At 44.3% G+C, this 24,541-nt stretch overlaps 1 protein-coding gene and 1 long non-coding RNA gene across 13 annotated transcripts in view; both read right to left on the reverse strand.

The window, feature by feature from the left end:
• Nucleotides 1-24,541, reverse strand: part of NEDD4L (NEDD4 like E3 ubiquitin protein ligase) — a 344,201-nt gene that overhangs the window by 191,858 nt on the left and 127,802 nt on the right. The window lies entirely within an intron of this gene.
• Nucleotides 7,884-18,826, reverse strand: LOC121032884 (uncharacterized). Its single transcript, XR_005791574.1, has 2 exons — nt 17,967-18,826; nt 7,884-8,517 (listed from the first exon to the last, which is right to left on the reverse strand). It is a non-coding gene; the product is annotated as an uncharacterized LOC121032884 (long non-coding RNA).

Consider the following 24,541-nt stretch of genomic DNA (forward strand, 5'->3'; position numbering starts at 1 on the left):
TCTCTCTGTCTCAAAAATAAATAAACATTAAAAAAAAAAAAAAAAAAGTGATGTCCTTTCATCCAGGAAGTCAAATGTGGCAATTTAACTGCAGAAACACCAACACATAGATACAAACACCGGAAGAGTTTTTAAAACACGGTGTCCAAATGGTGTCAGAAGACATCCCGACCTAACAACTGGGAAGAAAAACCATGTCGCAATCTGGTTTATCTGGTTCAAAAACCATTTTTGAAAACAGCAACGGACTTTCATGGAACTCTTGCTATACGACAGGTGCTGTTCTAAAGTCTGGAGACCATCACTTACTTTGCTCCCCACTCTGCCCCTTGGAGACAGGTACTATGATTTATTATCCCTGCTCTGCAGGTAAGAAACCTAAGGCCGAGAGATAACAGAAGTTTATATTTAGATGCCCCCTGAGCGCACATTTCCACCATCCTTCTTCCATACAGACCGAATATCACATCCTTACGGGTCCTAGGGGAGTAGGAAAGATGCATCACTTGAACAGAAATGGGGTGGGTTGGATGGGCAGAGCCCGTCACTGTATGTACGGGTGGAGGTGTTCTCCGGGTGTCAGAAAGGCCCCAGTCAAGTGATGGAAGGGGCTGGAGAGACCCGGGGGGCAGCAATCGGGATGACCAATCAGGACGCCTCATTTCCCCTGCAGGTAAAGGCAGCAGCACTCCTGAGACTAGAAGAAATCCAAGTAGAAGATGACCAGGACGAACATACAGTAGTCAACCTGACAAACAGTAGTGACAGGCCACTCTGATGAGAAAGGAGCAAACAGGAGTCCCAAGGACAAAGGCCGGCAGACAACAAAGAATCCCCCAAAGGTGAAAAAAACCTGCCCTGTGAAAGAGGGCACACGTACGCAAAAGGAGCAGGCGGTGCTGGAAGTGGAAGAATTATAAATGTGCGCAGGTAATATTCTCATCAAATCCGAGAGCGTATCCGGTGTCAAAACCACCCTAGACGGGTAAGGAGAAAGAAAAAGATCTAAAGAAGCAACCGGGATTTTTAGCTTAAAGCAAAGCACTATGCAGGTTCCTCCCTCGGGGGGACAAAACGGAATGTGGTGGACACTTAACCAAGGGTGGGTTTTTACACGTGAGCCGGCATGGAAATCCCTTCTCTCCCCACCCCTCCCGCCACCCTTATCAACCTCCATTCCCCTCTCTTAACTCGGACAACCAGGGTTTTCACCTGCTTCTCTGTGCTCCCCCAGTCATACATTGGGGCAAACGTACAGAGACCTGGTCATCGCATCACAACTGGGTATTACATACTTTCTGAACCTTCTTCACCAATTTCTCATAGGAACGCCTCCTCCCCCCCATCAAAAGCCAACAGTCATAGAGCTCCAAGTCTTTTCTGCTTAGTGGCTGCATACTGAGCCATGGGGTACAAATGTCCCAGAAGCCAGCCGCTTTTCAAGTGAGGAACATTTGTATTTTCAGTATTTTGCCGCTACGATGGTACAATGAACATCCTTATACATACGACTTTGTGTACACTTTTATTTCTAGGAGACAGACATCTGGGAAAGAGGCTTAGAAAGGTATATTAATTGTTAGCTTAATATGCATTGCCAGTCTGCTTTCCAAATAAAGCAGGGTAATTCACATCTCCTTGCTAGCAACAAGTGTTAGTCTCCTCTATTTTTACCCATCTCATGGGTTTAAAGGAATGGCTCATTGTTGTTTTAATCTGCACTTCCCTAGCAAATGTGCGTTATTTTTCAAAGGTTTGCTTTCTATGAATTGCATGTTCTTGGTCCATTTTTCCTGAGTTATGCTTTTCTTACCAATTTGTAAGTTACTGGTATTATAGACAGTGACCCCTTTTTTTGCCATACATATGATAAATATCCCTCCCCCATGTGTCAGGCTTGAGAATATCAAATCGTGCTTAAGAAGTTCTCTTTCGCCCCAAGACTATGTAAGTGGATTCTTAAATTTTCTTCTAAATTTGAACTGCTTGTAAATTTTTTAAGATTCTGGTATTTCTGATTATACTTAAGATAGAGATCTACCTACCTTGCCACCCTAAAGAGTGCATCAGTATGCTAACATTACCCACTAAATAATATATTCTTTTCTCAACATTATTACATATTAAGTTCTACTTAATGGAACATAGCCTTGGATTCCCTATTCTGTTCCATTGAACTATTTACGTAATTCTTTATCAATACCACACTGATTTGGTCAAAAGGCTTTCTCAGTACATCACGGTCACTTCTAAGTCAAGTTTACCCTCACTGGTTTTCTTTGCTGCATCTGTCTGAGCTCTTCTCAAGTCTTAGGCATTTATTCTTCTACATCAATTTCAAGATTATTTCATTCAGTTCAAAAAGAAAAAGGAAAAAAAAAACCCACTGCTTTGGAAATTCTCAGTGGAATTGCAATAAATGTATTAATTTTGGAATAATAGGTATATATATGTTACATATTTTTATTTCACAGTCTTCACTAAAAAGGATACAAGTCCCATGCTTGTTCAGTGTTTTCCTAGGTCATTTGCTGCTGTTGAAAAAGGGAATATGTAAACTTCCATTTCTAGGTGCTCCTTTTCAAAACAGAAATGATCATTTCTAGACTTTTTTTTTATCCAGCTACCTTGACAATTTTTCCTATTGATTTTATATGTGTATACATATACATTTCTTTAACCTAGAGATTTCTAAATTTTCTAGACATACAAACATCTCACTGTCTTACTACATTCAGTAGAACCTCTACGACAATGATAAATAATTATAAAGGCAGACATCATTTTAAAATTCTTAATTACAATTGAAATAGTTTTAGTGTTTTGCCATTTCAGGAAAACATTTACTATTGAGGTGTTTTTGTTAATATTGTAATATATAGCCGTTTTATGTTTAAGTAATTTGTTTTTATTCCTATTTTGTTTCTTTAGATTGTGTTATATTAAAAATGGCTGCTTAACTTGATCAATATGGCTTTTAGTCTCTCTTGAGCTGGTCTTTTCTGCTTTACTATGTTGAGGTACAATAATGGATGATGGTGATCAAAGTTCCTAATAATCACCCTAGTGTCACTGGAATAAACTATTGATCATAATGCGTTAGCCTTTTGATTCACTCAAAAGTCTGTTGATGAATTATTTTGAATTTTTGCATTTACTTTTTTTAAAAAACGTGTGAGAGCGAGAGCGAGCGTGTAAGCAGGGGAGGGGCAGAGAGAGCGAGGGAGAGACAGAATCCCAAGCAGATTCCACACTCAGTGCAGAGCCTGATTTGGGGCTCGATCCCACAACTGCAAGATCACAACCTGGGCTGAAATCAACTTAACAGACTGAGCCACCCAGGGGCCCCATGCATTTACGTTCATAAATAATATTGGTCTATACTTTTCTTCTTTAAAATTTGTCAGGTATTAAAATTATGCTGGTTTTCTAAAATGAACTACAAACCTTTTCATATTTGCTGCATCCCCTAAGAGTAGAAATAACACATTTTCTGTTTTATAAAGGTTAGATAAGACTCAGCTGGCAAATCGTGGCGCCCTGGTGACTTTTTCCAATCGTAATTGTCAATCACATATATAATCTCTCCTATACTAATCGGCTTTGTCAAGTTTTCCATGCTTTTTGGATCAATTTTGGTCCTTTGCATTTTACTAAGAAATCAACCCTGTGTTTTTCAAATGTGTTGCCAGAGGACTGACTGCAGGTAAGCATTTCCTAGAGCCTGTTCCTTCCTCCGTATCCCTCATTCCCGTCACCTGTGTTTGCTCTCCCTTTTTTCTCGGGGTAATGAGGCCCGTAACCAGCCAAGGGATTTATTTACCCTTCAACATTTGTTTTCTGCTTTATTAATTTTACACTTTTACCTTTGTTATTTCATCATTCCTCCTCCCCAGCTTTTTGTTTGCTTAGTTGTTCTTTTTCTAAGTTCTTATGATGCATACCCCACTATTTTTCATCTGCTTTAAAATTTTTTTTTAATGTTTATTTTTGAGAGAGAGACAGAGTGCAAGTGGGGGAGGGGCAGAGAGAGAGAAGGAGACACAGGATCCGAAGCAGGCTCCAGGCTCTGAGCTGTCAGCCCAGAGCCCGACGCAAGGCTCGAACCCACGGACCGCGGGATCGTGACCTGAGCCGAAGTCGGATGCTTAACCCAACTGAGCCACCCAGACGCCCCTAATCTGCTTTAATAAAGGTAGCTTTCCCATTCTAGGGGATATTCCCTTTCTAGGTGATCTACACTATTTCGACTTTCTTTTAAAATAAAGAAAAACACCTGAAACGAAAATTTAAGAGCCATGATGCAAGTAAGCAATGGAACTAAGTGGGCATGCTAAGAGCAGGAGATTAGTAAACCAGCAGGACAGGGGGAAAAGTCGTCCCTATTTCATTAGTACAGGCCCGGTTTAAACAAAATTCTCTTACTGTGTTGTCAGGTTTTCACCCTGCATGTCACATTTTGGGAAAATGACTGGATTCATATACAGGTTACAAAATTACCACCAGAAAAGGGGCACCTGCGTGGCTCAGTTGGTTAAGCATCGACTTAAAAAAATTTTTTTTTAACGTTTATTCATTTCTTTGGGGGAGAGACAGACAGACACAGCATGAGTGGAAGAGGTGCACAGAGAGAGAGAGAGAGAGAGAGAGAGACAGAGACAGAGACAGAGACAGAGACAGAGACAGAGACAAAATCCAAAGCAGGCTCCAGGCTCTGAGCTGTTAGCACAGAGCCTGACACAGGGCTCCAATCCACGAGTCGTGAGATCATGACCTGCGCCGAAGTTGGACACCCAACCGACTGAGCCACCCTGGCGCCCCAGGCATCCGACTGTTGATCTCAGCTCAGGTCACAATTGCACAGTTCATGGGATCAAGCCCCGCATGAGGCTCTGCGTTGACAGTGTAGAGCCTGTTTGGGATTCTCTCTCCCTCTCTCTCTGCCCCTCCCTTGCTCATGCTCTCCCTCCCCCTCCCTCTCAAAATAAACAAACTTAAAAATAAATTTCCACCAGAATAAATGCTGCAGTCACTGTACATTCAGCCTAATACTAAAATTTCTATCTGTAATCAGAACAGTGTTTCGAATCCAGAGCCCCACAGATACTGCACCAACAAAAATGGGCTCTTATGTCACAACAGTGAACTTACCAATCCAAGAACGTGGCCTGATGCCTTTGAGATGCATCTTTAGGTCGGGCTGATGTAAACCTTCCCAGGTAATAGAAGAACTCATCATCCAGAACCCACGCCGTTTCCAGGTTCAGCAATGTATCATGTAAGCAGCAACCTCGTCCGTGTGATTGCCTCAGACAGCAAATCTTAAAAATCGATGCCAAAGGGACAGAAAGAGGGTCTGCGTATCCCAGTGTGAGTGGCTCTGACCTAATTAGAAAAGTGTCTGAGGCCAGAAGCAAAACTGCTCCTGTTTCCTTAATCCCCACTACAGGGAACTCTAGAAGGCTTACAAGGTCCCAATCTGGCCTGGGGAAACTGAAAAGGACACTCAGATAAAATCACATTCATTTATGCTCTACTAATTCAGAATTATTTTTATGATCTCGAAAGGTTTGGACTCAGGTTTCCATTTTTAGACCCTATGACAACAGGCAGAGAAGGAGGCTCAACCTACTTATGGGAACAAATTTTAGAAGCTCTGACTCATGTGTAAACAACCAATGTGCTAATCATTTATCTGTTGGTTAAAGCAAAGACTTCTATTTGGGTTGCTACCCGAAGTCCTTTTTGAAACCAAAAAGAAATTAACATTCTCTGCATTTAATTATTTTCTCTTTGTTCCTGAACGTTTTCCCCAGCGAATCCTAGTAAATAAAAGGTTATTATTAAACCCCCATTAGAACAGGAACTGTTTGGTGGTAGGAACCACTGAATTGTTCCCGAAGGTCTTTCAACCAGCGAGGAAATGCATCCCTTCGCTTCAGGCGATCCGCACTGCTTCCGAGCAAGGGCCACGATTCCACCTGACGTGAACATCCAGTTGAAGCAACCTGCACATCCTAATCGACAACCCGATGTCAGACACTAGCACGTGTGTTGGTGCAGAAGCAAGGTCATGTGTATGACTGCACCCTGAGAACATGATTGGGAGGTGGGTCTCTAGGAATCCACTGGCTGGTTGTGCACTAGAGGGGCAACCCAAACCTTCGTACGTTCCTACTTCCTGTCATCTGAGTCCTGGAGACAATGCCCCCGACACCTAGCATCTCCTAACTGCCTTTACCCCATTCTGCAGGGGGTGAGCTACTACGCCAAGAATTAGGAGTCATAGTTCACATTCAAGGCCCAGTACTGGCTGTAAACAAATGGTTTCCAATTCCCCAGAAAAACCCTTACCAAGGGGTATTTGGTCGGCTGTGTTCTTTCTGCATGGCACACCGCTTTTCATCTGTCAAAATTAAGTGAGATAATCTGTTTTCCAAGGTTCAATGGCAATCAGCTACGTGTTGTGCTTCAGAAATAAGCTGGTTGGGCCAGATATGCTCATATTATCATCTGAAATACTTAAACTTCACTTTCTGGCGGAAATATTTCTAACCCTTCTTCTTCTTAGCAAACAACTACATGCTAAGGCTCAAAGAGAAGGGAGGCGTATTTCACAGTGCAAAGGCCAGGGGGTGGGGGCAGGCCCGTTGAAGAGGCTTCTGCTTGTGTAAGGTGGGGTGGGAGGCTTGTGTGTGCACATCTCCCCCCATCCCCATCACAACACGGTGCCTGGAGGAAGGGGAGAGGTGAGGGGGGGAGGTGGAGAGCGGGGAATGCAGGCGCTCCTGCTGCCAGGCCTTGTGGGGTCAAGGTCACATGGACCATCTGACCTCCGCATGATCCCTCAACGCCCAGCTTCACCAGCCACTCCGCTGTCGCCCTAGTGGTGTAGTCTGTCCCCCTGCCTCCCACCTGCTCTCTCTCTACTTTGTACTGTTTCTCCCGCAAGTTTTAGCCAGGATGCCAGATCTCCATGCCGGAGTTCCTGCGTCGGTATAGATGGATTCATCACTCCGCTGGCAGTGTGCGTCCTCCAGGGGCTGAGGGCAGTCGGTGGCGTTCCCCCTCTACCCCCGGCCAGCACAGCTCCTCCAACACAGTACAGGAGACTGGTGTTGTCCAAGTGGAAAACCTGTGTGATCGTTAAACCGACTCGGCCAAGCTCAACTATGGCGCACTCAGGCTGGAAGTTTTGGGGGATCCTGCACTCTGTGCACAGGGAACAACCTCAACTCTTCCGAGAACCGCCTTCTTGCAGTTACAAGGAATGAAGGAAGCCTTTGTAGAGAGGTTGCTCTCTGAGTGGGGCCTCACCAGGTAAGCAGGGCTCTCTGTCTCTCTCTCTCCTTCACTCACACACACATACCCCACTGGGTGAAGAATGGCAGGGGAGGGGGGAATCAAACATATAGGCGACTTGGGCAATTCAGCTTGGGTGCAGCAAAACAGGTGGAAAGGAAGTGAACGGAAACTGGGCTGAACCAAATTACACTCCACCTGAATACCAGGAAAGGGGTATGGGGCCCGTTTTTTCCACAATACTGTCCTTTCCTTTCCTAATTACTAGTGATTTCCACCATTTCTCTGTGAGTCTTCAACTAATGACTAATGAAAAGCCCTGAGATTTCACGATTCTACTTCCTACTTGTTTTCTATTCTTATTCTATACCAATTAACTTATTCATCGTGTTTCCCTCTCCCAAATGACAAATCCACAGGCCCTACCTATCGGCTGCCTCTCCCTCCCCCTTCCCACGAGTCAAAACAAGCCAAGCTGCTTATGATTATAAAACAAACTTTCAAATATTTTTACCAAAAACATTTCTCCTAAATATAACTTCCATTATTTTGAAAAAGGCCAAATATTTTTGCCAGGTGACTACATTTATCTCTCTTTAATCTCTGTTATTCCTTTGGCCATTTGGGAACACAACAGATTATAAGGAGTATTGGCTCAGCGCTCTACTGTTCACATTTCTACTGACCCACGATGCTTAAGTACCAGCTGGAAGGAGCGGACCATAAAACCACATTAATTCCCTAACAGTTCGTGAAGAGAACTAATGATCCACACAAAGTACCAGGAAATGCAAATAGGGCACGATACACGAGGATACCTAAAATTGACTCTATATCACTTTACCAGGTAGACCATCTTAGAAGATCTGGTGATTATCCGTCAAGTGATATTTAGTCAATTAGTTTAACTCTCAACCCAAATCTCTTGTGTTGAGGTGCTCACAGTCTAGTGGATACACATTCTGCTTGATACAATGTCGAGTTCCTCTCTTTCCCTTTTTTTTTTTTAGAAATTTTCTTCTCTTTCTTCATTGCATTCTATCCGATTCCAGGGTTGGCCAGTTTCATTTCACCTCACAGACCATGTGATCCCTTTTCCAGTGTTCTAGCGTCTTCTTCCTCTTGCACTTCTGCATGTGGCTCTCAGAAAGATGTACAAAATTTATGAAGGCTTTTGTGTAATGAATGTCTAACACTACAAACATTGTGGAAATTCTAAAAAAAAAAAAAAATTTTAAAGACTATTTAAAGTCAACCACCTATGCAATACCCATATATCATGACCTGTCACCAGTCAACAAAATGTCAAATATCTGTAAAGTTCTGAGTAATTTTCATCTATCTAGATGCCTACACATTCCCTTGGCTGTAATGACCCCATGGAGCCCTGCCCAGGGGAAATGTTAAGGTTTCTATTAGACTGTAAGCATCTTGAAGTCAAGGGACTTACGCCTCTTCATATTCCGTATAACCACCTGCCATATATACTCCAACAGCAAAATAAATGCTTACTGCAAACAAATCAATCATCCTTACCTACTTTGAAAATGTCTGAGTACATAAAAAGTGAAGTTCAGGGGGGATACCGTGATGAATCTGGTAGTAAAGTCAACTATGCCTTCAAACTCAAAAGAGCCTGAATCTTTATTAAAAGTCCTTCTTTGAAACTGGCTGTTTTCTACAACTGGAAACAATAGAAACAATGGCTTTTTCATAGCAGCTGATGTGAACTGCATTCCCTTAAACCAGGCTAAGATTCTCCTAGTGCAAATTTTAAAGTACTGAAAAAAAAAATTCTTTAATTAATTTTGCCCTTATAAATTGCCGTGCATAGTTGTTATTTTTCACATGCAACAAGTTTTTAGGGTCTGATTCACTAGGTATCTTCTGAGACAGTCTGGCAAGACTTAATTTATTTGAGAGATCAACTCCAAATGGAGAATTTCATATAATTATATAAAAAGTAAAAGGAATCTGAAAAATGTTTTTACCAGTCATAGTTATTTTAACGTATACTAATTTGGGTATAGCTAACATAGTTTAGAAAAAAAGATCATCTGCTGCTTAGTATAAAAAGCTGCCTTTAAAAGAAAACTACTTTTCCTTGTACATTTACCAACAGCACATATTATACAGAAATCTTTCCTCCAGGGTGCTAAACCTCAGCACTGAATCTAGATAATCACTTCCACTTTCCAAAAATTGACCTTCCAAAACTGAAATGTAGGAGAGACTGGAAACACTGAATCCAACGGTAAAGGATTTTTTTTATTATGCTAATGATTTCCAAAGTGTAGTCACTTTAACTGCCAACCTAGTTTGTGGATAATTTAAGGAGTCATTTCCAGTTAAGGTTTTATTTAAGTATGCACGGAGGCCTAATATTATCAGTTACACACACACACAACCACAGCAGCGGCAAAGAAGCTAATAATAATGGAAATAATACCAATGATGATGATGAGGGAAGTCTTATGTGGTGCTATATATTACTAGCAAGCATTTTAAGCCCCTTAACATTGGTGAGCAAGTGCATAATAAACTAAAACTAAAACTAATAATAATAATACCCAAATTAGCAGGAACGGAGCCATGAAATAAAAGCAAAGGTGTTTGCCCAACATGTGCCACATGACAGGAGACAAATCCAGAAGGATGAAGGCTGTGTATACGGGGGAAATGGAAGGCAGAACCAGCCAGGAACGACTTTGCCCCTGAAGAGATCAATTCCCAACCCTGTGCACAGAGAGGATGAGCCGGGGCAGGGACCAGCAGACTGGGGAAGGGCACCAGGAGCGGGGAGTAGACTCTGTTTGTTGGGAAGGAGCCTGTGCTGTCCCTGGTGATAAAACACAGCTTCGTCCGCTCCTGAAGGAGGCCGCCAGACCAGCCCTCTGAAAGCAGAGCACGCGGGAGTTACCCGGAAAACCAGTGAAAAACAGACTGATTCCGTATGCCCGGGCAGGGCCAGAGAGTCTGCTCATCTAACAAGCTCCCAGCTGATGCTGCCGGTCCGTGGACCACACCTGGAGCAGCTGCCCTGGAGGGCAGCTCAGCCGATGGTGGGCAGAGAGAGAGAGAGAGAGAGAGTTTAACAGAAAGGCCATCACCTGCTGGGCAGGGCACAGGCCAGCTGGGCTCCTGCTCTCCCCTCACTTCCTGGGTCTCCAGTCCTTCACCTGTAACACCAGGAGGAAGAGTCCATCTCTAAGGTCTCTTTCTAGCTTTACAAATTTGGGGCACGGATGGAGGCTTGTAGCCTGAAGAGCTTACACCTCCTAGGTCAGGTAGTGAAGAGGAGGGCAGAGCTTCAGGCAACGGGAGGCTACCCAGCAGTTGCACTTGTCCCAGACAAGACTGGAAGAATTTACATGCTCCTGTCATCTTATCCCTTTATCCCTCGTGGAATGCCCAGACAGAAATACAAAATGATGTGTGCACAAGGCTATTTACTGAAAAACAACGGACAAGTCTGGGAATAACCCGAATGTCCATCGGTAGGGGATCGACTGAATAAATCTAATACATTCATACCAGGGTGAATGTATTAATACACGAGGAGATGTAAAAGAGATCTAAAGAGATGTAAGAGATGTAAAAATACACGAGGAACTTCTCTATAGACCGGTCAAAGTTCTCTATATGCTGATACTAAGAAAATTGCAAAAACAAAAACAACTCTAACAATATATAAAGTTGGTATCGCAATCATAGAGAAACATGGTCTCACTTGACTTTAAAATGTGTTTTTATTGTACATCCCTGGTGGGATCTAAGATAAAAAAGAATTGTCAAGAAATATTAAACTGTATCCAATAGTAATAAAGATAGCAAAATTTTAGGGGTGCCTGGGTAGGTTAGCATTGAAGTGTCCAAACTTCAGTTCAGGTCATGATCTCACGGTTTAAGTTCGAGCCCTAGGTCAGGCTCTGTGTGATAGCTCAGAACCTGGAGCCTGCTCTGGATTCTGTGTCTCCCTCTCTCTCTCTGCCCCTTCCCTGCTCATGCTCTCTCTCTCAAAAAAAAAAAAAAACAAAAAACAAAAAACAAAAAAAAACACCAGATACTAAAAAAAAAAAATTTTTTTTAAATGGCAAAATTTTAGGAAGTGTTGAAGTTGGGTTATAGGATTTCATTATGCTCTTTGCCATCATGCAGTTTTCTCTATTTTTGTATAGATTTGAATAATTTTTTAAAAATCAACTTTCCAGAAGTGCCTAGGTGGCTCAATCGGTTGAGCATCTGACTCTTGATTTCAGCTCAAGTCATGATCTTATGGGTTGTGAGATCGAGCCCCACGCCGGGCTCCTCACTAGGCTTGGAGCCTGCTTAAGATTCTCTCCCTCTCCCTCTGTCCCTCCCCCTGCTCACACTCTCCCTCAAAAACAAAAAAAAACAAAAAAAAAAAAATCAATTTTCCTGGTAACCTTTAATATTAACACACATGCACACCAAGTAAGAATGTAAGAAAGAGCACAGATGAGCAGCAAAGCCAACTTTAGGCCAAGGTGAACGACAAGGTTCCTAATATAAAATGTACATACAAGCAGGCAAGCGGGGGGTGGGGCTGACCCCTACTACAACATAACATAGTCCACATCTGTAAGACTTTACTGTATTCAAATACATTTTATAGGATCTCATTCTGTGTTCACAACAAAATTTCCCGTGACTATTTAGCACATTTAGAACTAAGGTAATTGACTCAAACCGGTTCAAACCCATGTTATCCTATCTCCAAGTCCAGTGCTTTCATACGCTGTTCCCCAGTACCCGCACCGACAGAGGAGTGGGGTGAGGGCCATGGCCTAACAGCACTGCCAGCAATTTCAAGTCCAAGTTTAAAAATTCATGCTGATTTCCATTTCCTCCCAAATACATATGGGTTTAGCACTTTTAGTGATTTGTCAAATGGAATAGACCCACATGTATACTTTGTACCTTTATGAACCCTGGAAGCACAATTCCTTCTTCCAGCTTCAGAGGCATTCAATTACACCAGGGTGCACCGGGACAGTGACATCTGTCACCCGGATGCCTTTGGAGGCCCAGCAACAAAAAGGGACACGTCCCATTGTCCAACTAGCGCATTGCTGGTAGCATTCCCAGCCGATAATATTTCAATCGGCACCTACAAATACACTTTCTGTTGATGTAACTTTTTAACCTGAAAATTCTGTCTAGTCTTTTAAATATACCACCTAGAAATGAGTCAGTGCAATGGCAGGCAATTAAAATCACATAACATGGTTTGCAATTGCTCAAGCCGACTCGGGCGCATTCTGGAAAGAGGCACTTCATGGCTATCCTGAGCAGAAAACTGCGAGATGAACGAGGAACTCAACTTCACAACAGCCTATTTCAAGGGGGGGAAGGTGAGAGGACAGTAACATTTATGAAATGGTAAGGTTTTTTTGTTTTTTTTTTTTTAAGAACAGCTTAGACTTATAGCATTATTCTAAAGATAGTACAAAGAGATCCCATATACCACATATCTGGTTTCCCCAACTATTAACATTTTACATTAGTATGATACATTTGCTCAATTAATGAATAGAGGTTGATACATTAACTGAAATCCAGGCTTTATTCAGATTTCCTGTTTTTCCCTAATGTCCTTTTCCTGTTCCCGGATGCAATTTTGATTTTTCTTACAATTTAAAATTCACCATAGGAAGACGATTTAAGCAAATATAACAAATGCAAGCATAAAAGACTAAAACAGCGCTTCTCAAAGCAAGAAAAATTCAAATATTGGATGAAACACCAACAAGATCGGCTCGTCAACAGACCAACCTCGACCTATATATAACTCCAGTAACCACCGTCTTAGAGAACTTGCCAAATAGGGAGTGAGTTTCCAGGTGTGAAAAGTGAGCTGTGGTATGGAGAACACCAATCTGAAAGTCAGGTTCCGATACTAAGGCTGGGTCAGTCATGCTAATAAGCCTACGTGTCATTTCAATCAGGTCCCCAAACAGCTTGCTAGGGTCAGAAACCTACAAAATACTTCTGTGGGTACTACAGGGACCCAAAGTATGTGAGCCGTTGCCCGTCTCCAGTCCGTTTGATCCAATGAAGGAGTTAGAAAGCACAGAAAGATGATCTTAAAGATTTCAAAGAGCAAGGCAAGATGACAGCCAACGTGGAGGAAACGAGCACGTGATTCACTGGAAGTGAACTCACTAAGGGCTTAGGCAAAAACTGCTGTAAGAACTGAAGCAGGAAGGGAGAAACCATGTCAGAATGATTATAAAAGGAAAGCCAACCTTTCTGGGCTAGAGTTCATCTCAAGAGAGAAGGTATTAGACGAAAGTGACTCTTGAAATCCCCTGCGGCGTCTCTAACTCCGCCATTCCTTTTCATTTCGGTCTCCAACAACGCAGCGAGGTTAGCAGCAAGGATACCCTGGCCTGTCATCAGCCACAGAGGGCCTTAGAGGACCACAAGCAAGTCTCCCCACCAGCTGCCACCGACAGAGAGCTTTTTCCTGCCTGACAATGAACAGGAATCCTCCGTTCAGGTGGATGATATTAGCAAACTACTAAGTAACTACTTAAAAAAAAAAAAAAAAAGATGTTAAAATAAGACACTTTGCCAATTAACTCGAACTTAAAAGAAAGACATTTTACTATCTTGAAGCTATGTTATATAAACCACATGCTCCATTAATCTGTTCATTCAACCAGGCCCAATTGAGCCCTCCTGCAAAACAAGCCAACAAGAAGCTTTTAGTCCTTTACGGAGAGGCTACAGAGATTTCAGCATTTCTGTGGCATTTTAAAGTTTGGACATCCCTTTAAAAGCAAGGTTTCTCAACAACCGTGGCACTGCTTTGCGTGGACACGTCTTTGTGGTGCAGGGCTGTCCCATACACTATAGATACACTACAAAAGGCTGAGCAGTATCCCTGGCCTGTCCCCACGAAAGGACAGTCAAAAAGGTCTCCAGACATTGCCAAGTGTCCCCAGCTGGCGAAATCGTCTCTGGTTGAGAACCTCTGCCTTAAAGTAATTCGTGATATGTATAAATAAATGCAACATGGTTTCAACAGTAACATAAGATTTCAATGTGGATTAAGTGACATTTTAAGAAACCTTCCAGAAATCACCAATCAGAAAACATAATCACACACAAAAAGCAAAAGTATGGGTTCCCCTCCCCTCAGCTGTCAGGAAATCAGTACTTTTATTTTTTTTTTAATTAATTAATTAATTTATTTATTTATTTATTTTTTTTTTTTCAACGTTTATTTATTTTTGGGACAGGGAAAGACAGAGCATGAACGGGGGAGGGGCAGAGAGAGAGGGAGACAGAGAATCGGAAACAGGCTCCAGGCTCTGAGCCATCAGCCCAGAGCTTGACGCGGGGCTCGAACTCACGGACTCCAAGATCGTGACCTGGCTGAAGTCAGACGCTTAACCGACTGCGCGACCCAGGCGCCCCATTACTTTTAAAACAATAAATAAATGTAACGTACAGACTTGCTAACTCCCCAGAAGCAAGGAATCTGGGTTAGAAATCATCTTCAATCCTCTCTGTTCTGGGATTCAAAAGGAAACATCAGACTCTACACACGGCAGCCAATCGGACCGAGCACAGGCAGAAGGTGGTCTGGGAAAGATGCCAAAATGGGACACCTCGTGACCACCGAGTGCCGCCCCAACCTACCACATTCCCACCTCAGAGGACCACGGGTGCACCGCCCAAGAGTCATGTTTGCCACCAGCGATGAAAACAGACCCCATTCCCCACAAGAAGATTAAGGCCAAGGAAAGAGGAAAGAGCTCATGAAAGTATGTGCCTTATAAATGCCTTAGGCTGATGTCTGGAGGTTTCCAACTTGTCACTCAGCTTCATTTGGGGGCGGAGAGGAATACTTCTATAAACAACAGGACGAGTAAGTTCTTAAGGGAAACCCGAGAGAATGCAGGTTCAGTGCCACTGGCTTTTTTAATAATTGGCTGTAAAAGCTGTTTCTTAAAAAATCATTTAAGGGGCGCCTGGGTGGCGCAGTCGGTTAAGCGTCCGACCTCAGCCAGGTCACGATCTCGCGGTCCGTGAGTTCGAGCCCCGCGTCAGGCTCTGGGCTGATGGCTCAGAGCCTGGAGCCTGTTTCGATTCTGTGTCTCCCTCTCTCTCTGCCCCTACCCCGTTCATGCTCTGTCTCTCTCTGTCCCAAAAATAAATAAAAAACGTTGAAAAAATTAAAAAAAAAAATCATTTAAAAAAAAAGACATTCCTCATTTTTGTGGTTACGGAAGCTCTTTCTTCTCCTCTTTTAGGTGCCAGCGTGAACATGTATGTCAACTCACCACCGTAACAGATTTAGATCAGAAGAAAACGGCTAACTCTACCCACCCTGTAGGGGCAAGGCCACCCCGATGCCTTTTTCTTTCAAGAAGCGATGCCAATGGATAGTCTCTCAGAAAGAAGGGAGGGGATGGCCGCCAAGGTGGCTTAGAGACCCAGGCAGTCGGCACCTGGGCTGGGAGATGTCGATCACCCAACACCCCCACCACCCGCACACAAGTGTGATCAGCCCTCCCTGAAGCCGGCTCAGCGCAAAGGCTCACCAGATGGGTCTCTGGATTGCAGGAGCCGTCCGCCACGCGGTGCCCTGGGCAGCCGCTCCCTTCCACTGACTGCGGTTCCATGACTGTGGTTCCACCTCCTCTGGCTCACACCCAACTCACTCCCCCAACCCCCGAGGGGAAGAGCACCCATAGGGAACTGGTTGTGCCCGGTTTCTACAGGTGGGCAGATGGCTGGCAGAGAGAAAATCACAGGGGAGGACCAGGGAGTTCAACCCACGGGGTACTAACCAGGCTAAATGTTAATCACGGCATAGGATCGTCTACATTAAAGATCATTAACCAGGCGCTCGGGCCTCTTGGCAAAGAATGAGGGTTCACAAGCTGAAAAAATGCATTTAGAGAAAGTAGCAGCCTCTTGTTGCCAAACACAGCGTTTAGGTCATTTCAGGAGAAGGGCACCTCAATGGCGCAGAAGGAACAGAAGCAAACGGGGGGGGGGGCTTTGGCGAGGGTGGGGGGCACACTTCTTCCTCTTCTTCCAGAGCGGTTCTCCACCCATAGCCGCAGCTTATTTTCCGTTCTTCCTCATCCCTTACGAGGTGTAACCGTGACCTCACATGCAAGGGCGTCTACAGGTGAGGAATTCTCAACAGGTCAGGTCTGCAGAATCTGTGTCTCCAACTGTCCATTTCTAGGGGGCAACATCTCCTTTTAAGGTGATGGTTTAGACTCTACAATTCCGAGCCACGCAGAAAGAGGACGGCGTTTCCCTACTCATTCATTAAGCTGCCCTGCCTTTCCTCCCACATCCAAGGGACCCAATGCCACGCCATTCTCAAGCAAAACAAGAAGTCGCCATCAAGCAAACAGGGTCACAAGTTCAATTTCACACATTACCAACGGCCACGGTTTTGAAGGCTTCTGACAAGTGTTCTTTCTGACATGCTTCAAGCGGCTGCCCAGGGGCAGGCTTACCGCCCCCCCACCCCCACCCCACCCCCACATACACCCTCCTCCACCGCTCAGCCCAGCACGGGCTCCGCAGCCAGCCCTGGTCTGAGGCAGCCTGAGAGTCTCTTGTTCTGGACTCGCCCGAAAAGAGCAAGCACTACCCTGCCTTTCCATTCCAGTATTACATAAGTCAGTTTCCCTCCAATTATCTATTGGCCACAAAGCATTATTTGTGACCGAAGTATAAAGAAAAGAGAAGAAAAGGAGAACCACACTAATTCCTGCTAGCGAGATGAACCTGAAATGGAGACGCAACAGATTCCCGGAGATTCATTTCTATATGTGTTTTTAATCACCTTTAACCTGAGTACTCTAACTTAGGGTCAAGAGAACAGAAGTGCCAGTTTTATTTTCTCTTAAAGGGGATACCCATTTATATGTCTGGAGGCTGGCAAATGTGGGGGCAAAGATTATCAGACACTTGATTGACAATTCTGAAAAGTTCCAGATTGAATGCCCATCCACAGAAGAGCAAAATCATTTAACCCGTGTGAACACGAGGGAAAACTCAACTTAGGAGTCATGGGACTCATCCTCCCGCATTTCCTGTAAAGGTTATAAAACAAAGGAGGCGTTCGTTTAGCAGGAGATGAGCCTAAAACAACGAACAGGTACACCTGTCCCACCGTGGCCTAGCTGACTGCATTCACGGTGTTTAAACTGAACAATGAACTCTAAAAAGAAAAAACATTTCAAAATAAAAAATCTAGCCTCACTTCACCTGGAGTTCTGTACCAAATTCCCGAACTCCGCACGACAGATCCCTTCGCTGGGTCTATTTTTGACATTTCAGGAACACAGTGATGACAAATGCACTAATTTATTCATAAAAGGGGGGTGCGGGAGAGCAATCTCTAGAATAGTTTTTCAGAGCACTAAAAAAAAAAAAAAGGTCTCACGCCAGATGACACAGGTTAAACACATACTTACAAATTTTTACTGGATGTGCTTTGATTTTTGAAGCAGGCGAAAAACGTTTAAGTGACACGAAAGGAAAAAAAGAAATCAAATAATTCCCCCAATCCTGGCAGATTTAGATTAAAGCTACCAAATCCATTAGGAGAGAACGTTCTCCCGACGTGAACCAAGGAAAACGGAATCCTTTGTGGCACTTACCAGATTCGGAGCAGGAAGACCTCGCTTTAAAAGGGGAGAGAGACAGAAAGGCTGGTCTAGATGCAGATGGTTGTCTGTTTCCCCTAACAACAGCAGCAGCGAGGAGAAATCCTGGTCTCTGCCGGTTCCCCGTTGACAGGTGATCAGCAGCCCGGAGCTGGAGGCACTGTGCTGTGTTTGGTTGGGGGGTGGGGGTGGGGGAGGTTTCCAGGGGAGGGTTCTGCAAGCAGCGACCGCCCAGGTAGGGCCCCGCTGAGAGCCACCCACCCGGGACACCCTCGAGCTGTACCGGCTGGTGCCGTGCTGAAGCCTGTCTGGGCTGGAAGCTGTTGCTGCTGCCTGCGCCTTGATCGAATCAGGAGCAAATTCCAAAGTGGGGAAGAGAGGAAGTTGTTCGTCTGAGGCGGCGGAACCAATGACTATAGGAGGAACTTTGTGGATTCAAGAGACACCAACCACAGGACACAGCCCCCAACGCTGCCCGTGCGGCAGAACCGCATCGGGAAAGTTAAGAGCCGATTTCCAGGAAGAAGGGCGCACACCTAGCCTAGCTGAGGCGACCCTGCAACCTGAGGAACCCTAAGGCACACAGTGTCCCTTCTTGAAAACTAATGGCGTTTCCCCCCCTAAATGTTCATGCCGATGTTGAAAGGACATTCAAGCAAATGAAGGAATCTTTCTGGGTACTAGTGTTTAAGAAATTGATCAATTGCCCTCCTCTGGATGGAATGAGCACGTATTTTCATCACTAGCTTTGGAGTCCATCTCTACCACCTTACCAGCAGGGGGTCCCTGGGTTAAGTATGACCTGCCCACTTCTAGCTTCCTCATCTGTTTAAAAAAAAAAAAAAGGAGCCTTGAAACCACCTTCACAGATTGTTGTGAGGAATGAGATCCTGGGGCGGGGGGGGGGAACCCACAGTCCACAGTCAATGGGCCTGTGCCCCATCACGTCCCCATCTCCTCTAACAGCTTGTGGCCCTAAGTCAACCACAGCCACCCCCTCTTACCTACCTTCCATTTAAAAAGCGATCCAATGCATACCCAACAGCAAAAGATGTTTCTCCTGTTCTCTTTTAACCAATGTCTCCAACAGTTAGGAGACCAATGTAAAAACCATTTTAGCACTCAAAGGTCAAAGCCAGATCATGTGGCCCCTCAGCCCAAACCCTGAGAGGTAAACCAACTTGCGGCCCAAGTTAGAAGAGGTCTCTGACCCTAATTCCTTGGCAACATCCCACTGCAGAGCCAAGAACACTTGGCGTGCTCACTTCTAAGAGTCAAGAATGTGCAGGGGGGAAAAACAGGCACTTAACTGAGCTAGAAGTCTTTTTCCTTAATGCTTCCTTTGAAAAGGCAGTGATTTCTTAAAATGGAATTCGCAAGTTGCTTATTATTCTACTCTTTGACAACAGCTCAAGTAACCCTTCAAGGCAAGTAGAGACCTTCAGTGGGAGGGGGAGTCCCAGAGGCCCACTGGGGCCAAGAAGCCGCCATCACCATCTGGTGGTGGCTCTCGAATACTGCAGTCATGAACCCCGCACCATCTTCAACCCATTCTTCAAGAAGCGGCGTGTCCGAATTTCTGCTTTACTGACTTGCTGAAAGTGAGTTTCGCTGCTCAACTGACAATCGTGCTTTCACACCACACCCGCTTTCACACCACAACTTCTTCCCCGCCTTCGTTCTTTTCCACTGACTTCTGATCAGGCCGCTAAACACAAGAGGGAGGACCAAAGTTCCGTTCTTCCCTATGGCTCCTGTCCCCAGTTCGACGCCTGGTGATTTGGTTACAAAGAATGAGATTCCCAGAGGAAAGAGAAGCAAAGAGAAAACACTGAGAAAAGAGAAGCAAAGAGCCGGTATGTTCCCCGAAGGTAACAGCCAAGAACCAACTGGAAAATACGAGGCAGGCATCTCTACCAAGTAAAGAGGCCAGTTGTAGACCCAGGACGTAACAAAGACGAGGCAGCACGGACCTGGCCAGTGAGCAAGTCTTGGGTGGGTTCGGGGAAGTTGTTCTGTGCCGCTGGAGGACAGAATGTGCTGGAAATTGGCTCACAAAGAGCAGCCCAGCAGGTAACGTTTGAAAAAAAAAAAAAAAATGCTCCCAACCACTTCACTCCTCCAAAGCCTTTATCAATCTCTGGTGAATAGATTTAGGTCCTGGAGGCTCTCAGAAGCAGGTAACAACTTCAGGGAAAATATGCCAGAGGAAGCGAGGGCCCCGGAATAGAAATTGGAAATTTATATTTAAGTGGCATCACTGGGATATGCTCTAAAATGATACTAGGGGGGCGCCTGGGTGGCGCAGTCGGTTAAGCGTCCGACTTCAGCTCAGGTCACGATCTCGCGGTCCGTGAGTTCGAGCCCCGCGTCAGGCTCTGGGCTGATGGCTCGGAGCCTGGAGCCTGTTTCCGATTCTGTGTCTCCCTCTCTCTCTGCCCCTCCCCCGTTCATGCTCTGTCTCTCTCTGTCCCAAAAATAAATAAACGTTGAAAAAAAATAAATAAAATAAAATGATACTAGGGATTTCTAAGCAAGTAGTAGGGGAAGACCGTACATATGGGTTTTACACGCAGCTGTACAAAGGCCTGGGGACCAGCTGGCACATCTTTCTTTGTATAGTAGCAACATCTGCTTGGAACAGAATAGAAGAAAGTGCTCCTTTAGTTACAAACGAAGACTGGAATTTTCAGGACTTTATTTACTACGTAAAATGTCCTTCCTTTTTTTTTTTTTTTCCTTTTTTTCCTACATCAGCCCAGTAGGTTATTTGCAACAATTCTAAAATTAAGGACCCGACTGACATTCACTTCAATTTTCTCTAGGCATACCTTGGAGACATTTCGGGTACAGTTCCAGAATGCCACAATAAGCAAACATCAAAATAAAGGAATCAAATGAAGTTTCTGGCTTTCCAGTACGTATAGAAGTTATGTTTATATGATACAGGAGTCTATTACGTGTGCAATAGCATTCCGTCAAAAAAAAAAAAAGTGCGCACCTTAATTTAAAATTGCCTTATTGCTAAAAAGTGCTAATCGTCATCCGAGCTTTCAGTGAGTCACAACCGCACATCACAGATCACAACAAATGTAATAATGAGGAAGTTTGAAGTATTGGGAGAATGACCAAAATGTGACACACGGATGCACAGTGTGCAAATACTGTCAGAAAAAATGGCACCAGTAGACTTGCTCAACGCAGGGTTGCCACGAGCCTTCAGTTTGTATTAAAAAAAAAAATCTATAAAGCAGAGCACAATAAAACAAGTTATGCCTGTCCTAGACTAATTCAAGAGGTATGTCTCAGTACATTATCTTCCAATCAAATGTACACTCTCACGTATAAAAGAGCGCACGTGTAAGATAGCTCATGAGTATTACTATTAGCTCTTTCCTAAACGCTTCCATGTATATCAACTGGCAAAAAGATAAAATGAGATAAAATACCCTTTATCAAGAAACACAGTCCACATAGAACACCCCCCTCCCCGTGACACAGGCCTTGCTGTCTTTTTGGCCACTTTACTTTAAAAACCTCGGCAACCGTCACAAGCACACCCCCGAGGTCCCACAAGCTGCCGTGCTGTGATGGAACACGACAGTATCTTTAAAACAATCAGAAATCAAGCAAGCAGAAGGACAATTCCATGCATTAACGCATCCCGCCCCCCCCCTCCTTTGTAAATGACCCGTGTTCTAGGGCCATGCTGAGCTCAAATGAGCCGCTTTTGACAAACTCCTGGAGGCCCAAAACTCTGTCCTCTCTGGCTCCCAGCACACCGCCTTGGACCTGAATAGACAGTTAGTAAATTCCGCCGAAAGACAGATGCGAGCACCCGTGAGTCGTATCCCCGCAAACTAACCCCGCAAAAAGCGCAGTCACTGGTGTTCGGCCAGGCAGGAGACAAATGAACCGGAGCACGTCAAGGCAGCCTAGTAAAAAACCATTAAAAGTGAGGGGTACACTGTCAAAGGGCTAACATGAATCACCAGACTGGGTAAGCCGGGGGTCGGGACACCTGCAGACCAACCCTAATGGTGCCATTAACTACCCTCTTCGCTGGACTTGAGGCAACTTCACGTATTAACCTCTCTTAAATCATCAAATGTCTCACAGGAAAGGAGTCGGGGAACTTGCCCGCCATCTCCTCTCATTATTAAATCAACGGGTACCTTACACCCAGTCGGTAGTGCTGAGGACTGGGAATCATTTGTGCTCCTGAGCCCCAATTTAATCTCTTGATCTCAGAATGGTGCTATGTAAGGCAGGTCCTTGTTCTACGGTTTCTAGATCCAGCCTCACGTAGTTAAGAACCCAGGCTTGAAGGCTCAGCTCGGATGCTGTCTCATTCAGCAAGTATTTAGCAAGCTCCTACCACATGCCGCGTAGCACGAGTACCACGGGGACACGAGGGCTTCTGGGATGGAAGGGCTGGCCTCTTACTGCCCGTCCAGGTCTTATTTTGCTGAAGCCTTCAACACCTGTCATCTGTGCACACGATGAACTACTTAGCTTTCACACGGAGTTCTAGATTGATGTAATTGTTTTCTAATGAGCCCATCTCACCAATAAAACTCTAAGCTGCTACAGAGGAAGGCCAGTGTCTTCCTTAGTAATTTACTAATTATCTTGGAGCCAGTCTTCTGACAGCCTCAGCCGTGGAAACTCAGCTGCAAAACCCAAATAAACCGAGAAACAGCTTCTGAACTCTGAAACAGCAGCACCATCACCGGGCTCTTGGGCTCAGAGCTTCACTTACTCCAACACCATTCTGAACAAGCTTCATTATTTTGCTTCCCATTACACAGATCAAGTTTCTAATCTCATTAAAGTGCAGTAAACAGCAGTGCTACTATAAAAATCTAAACACACCAATAAAAAGTATTCATTGATACAAATAGCAATTAAAAATCTCAGCCATTATAATTATCAGCCCAGTGAGCAACCAGTTCATCATTGAAAGCTCTTTTTTATCACTGCTTTAATTCTCTAGAAGGTACAAGAGGATGGCTTCAACAATTGGGGTAAAAAGGTCTATTCTGAGGCTCAAATCACAGGTTCTCACTCAATAAGAGGCATTTTTATTTTCTAAAACTAAAACTTTTCCAATTTTTATGAAAGCAATGTAGATTTTTTTTTTTTAGTTCATTTATTTTGAGAGAGAGAGAGAGAGAGAGAGAGAGCGAGCGAGCATGCGGGAGAGGGCAGGGAAAGAGGGAGATAGAGAATCCCAAGCAAGCTCCATGCTGTCTGTGCAGAGCCCGATGTGGGGCTCGAACCCATGAACTGTGAGATCATGACCTGAGCCGAAATCAGGAGTCAGGTGCTTAACATACTGAGCCACACAGGTGCTCTGCAATGTAGATTCTTTACGGGAAAATTATACATACAAACACAGGCAAAGGAAGAAAACCTACACCTAGGAATCCCTTTCTCTAATGCTATATACATTAGCATGTTACCACCCTTTCAGATTGTCTACATTTCTGTTTATTTTTAGGTTTCTTACAAAAAGATGGGATCAGGGGCACCTACGTGGCTCAGTCAGTTAAGCGCCTGACTTTGGCTCAAGTCATGATTTCACGGTTCATGAGTTCGAGCCCCTCATCAGGCTCTGTGCTGGCAGCTCAGAGCCTAGAACCTGCTTCAGATTCTGAATCTCCCTGTCTCTCTGCCCCTCCCCCACTCACACTAGGTCTCCCTCTCTCTCATAAATAAATAAATATTGGAAAAAAAAAAAAAGATGGGATCAAGGGCGTCTGAGTGACTCAGTGGGTTGAGCCTCTGACTCTTGATTTCAGCTCAGGTTGTGATCCCAGGGTTGTGGGATCGGCCGGCATTGGGCTCCATGCTGCTGGGCATGGAACCTGCTTGGGATTCTCTCTTCCTCTGCCCCTCCCCCTGCTGACACACAGGCTCTCTTAAAAAAAAAAAAAGGGTGCTGGCGGGGGTCAAATTATACAAATCAATCTGTCACTTTTTCACTGAATGGTATGCTTCCTTGTCATCACATATCCGTATCATTTTTAAGGGTTTCTTACTATTCCTTTTTCGAGACCTACCACAGATAAACTATCTTAGATTGTTTTAATGCTGTTTTATGATAGACAATGCTTTGTAGGGGCCAAGGGCAGACCGCCCCAAAATATGGCACTTTAACATGAAGATTATTTTGAGTTAAAAAGCAACCAAAACCCAACATATTCAGGAAAAGTTCTTTACCTCCCCCCATACCTGTCTAAAAAGAATTTAGACAAAAGACCTGCTCCAGGAACAGAGCTATCACCATAGATAACTACATTATTCTGTGAACGAGGTTTGGTAGACAGGGAGCAAGTCCTATTTGATCAAATCCTGTGTCCCGTTTTTTTTTTTTTTTTTTTTTAATTTTTTTAAATATTTATTTATTTTTGAGAGAGAGAGATAGAGTGTGAATGGGGGAGGAGTAGAGAGAGAGAGGGGGTGACAATCTGAAGCAGGCTCCAGGCTCTGAGCTGTCAGCACACAGCCCAATGCAGGGCTCGAACTCACAAACCGTGAGATCATGACCTGAGCTGAAGTCAGAG

The sequence above is a fragment of the Herpailurus yagouaroundi genome, unplaced genomic scaffold (genome assembly GCF_014898765.1).
Source record: "Herpailurus yagouaroundi ecotype Mexico unplaced genomic scaffold, PumYag 142, whole genome shotgun sequence".
NCBI classification, from domain to species: Eukaryota; Metazoa; Chordata; class Mammalia; order Carnivora; family Felidae; genus Herpailurus; species Herpailurus yagouaroundi.